Source organism: Austrofundulus limnaeus, unplaced genomic scaffold (assembly GCF_001266775.1).
Source record: "Austrofundulus limnaeus strain Quisiro unplaced genomic scaffold, Austrofundulus_limnaeus-1.0 Scaffold464, whole genome shotgun sequence".
NCBI classification, from domain to species: Eukaryota; Metazoa; Chordata; class Actinopteri; order Cyprinodontiformes; family Rivulidae; genus Austrofundulus; species Austrofundulus limnaeus.
The window spans coordinates 246,991-248,283 of NW_013952866.1; the positions used below are offsets into that span (position 1 = coordinate 246,991).

The following is a 1,293-nucleotide window of genomic DNA, read 5'->3' on the forward strand; positions in this document are numbered from 1 at the left end:
CATTATTATGAGATAGTATCTCATAATTATGACTTAGCTATCTCATTATTATGAGATAGTATCTCATAATTATGACTTAGCTATCTCATAATAAGATAGTATCTCATAATTATGATTTAGCTATCTATTATTATGAGACAGCTAAGTCATAATAATGAGATAGCTAAGTCATAATTATGAGATACTATCTCATAATAATGAGATAGCTAAGTCATAATTATGAGATACAAGTTTTATTTTTTTTATCAGGGTGGCAGAAATGGGCTTCCATACTGTCGATATATTTACATACAGTTACAAATATAAAAAACTAATAATAATAATAAAAAACGACGGTTGACTTTTTCATGATGTGTGTCACCTCTTGATAATAAACGATCTATGCTGTAAAGTCACGAAGGTGACGTCGCTTCGACGAGTCGAGCCGACTTTTCCCGAAGCGCTTTCTCCCACCGCCAGTGGAGCTGCTCTCCCTTCAAACAGCAGCTTCCTGCGCAGCTTTGTCCGCCGCGACGCCTTTCCCTTTAAGGCGATGCMGAACCCCGTCATGGGTCACTTATTTATTTAATTTCGCGTCATGTCGGCGGCCAGAAACTTGGGCCGAACAGAAAAACACTGAGAACCRGAGAGACGGTCGGAGGAGGAGAGGAGTCCGGCGGGCGGTAGCAGCATCACACGTTGAAGAGCCGGAGGACCGGGGAGGACATCCGGAGACAAGAGAGACACCTCCTCTTCAGGACGGACATGTCTGCTCATGGCGGGGTAGACGGACTCCGACCGAGGCGCAGCTGAGGTACCCGGGTGACGACGTTTAAATAGAGGTAMGTTCAGTTCAGGAGACCGGGGACTGGCCCGGCCAGGAGTCTCCCTCCCCCGGCCCTCTGAGCTCCTGAGAGGCCGGACTGGTCTTACATTCTGTCCACGTCCTCATGTAAAAAGAAGAAGAAGAAGAAGAAGAAGAAGAAGAAGAAGAAGAAGAAGAAGAAGAAGAAGAAGAAGAAGACTTCATGTGTGGATTTCTCTTTTTTTCTGTTTTTGTCCCCACAGACATGAAAAACACTATCAACTGTCTGCTGCTGTTATAAACAATAACAAACACCTGTRGGCCTGAACCTGAGCCAACCTGTTCATTATTTATTAATTAAATATATATATAACCATACAACCTGAGGAGAAAGGCTGTAAAGACGTGTCTGTTAGTGAAATACAGGCTTATAAATACAGGCTTATAAATACAGGCTTATAAATACAGGGTTATAAATACAGGGTTCCTGCAGATCCTTAAAAAGTCTT

At 42.7% G+C, this 1,293-nt stretch overlaps 1 long non-coding RNA gene across 2 annotated transcripts in view; it reads right to left on the minus strand.

The window, feature by feature from the left end:
- Positions 1 to 1,264, minus strand: part of LOC106529767 (uncharacterized) — a 7,381-nt gene extending 6,117 nt beyond the window's left edge. For both annotated transcript variants that reach the window (XR_001311678.1, XR_001311677.1), the window contains exon 1: positions 362 to 1,264. This is a non-coding gene — a long non-coding RNA (uncharacterized LOC106529767). The remainder of the gene's footprint in view (positions 1 to 361) is intronic.
- Between the last annotated feature and the right edge of the window lie 29 nt (positions 1,265 to 1,293).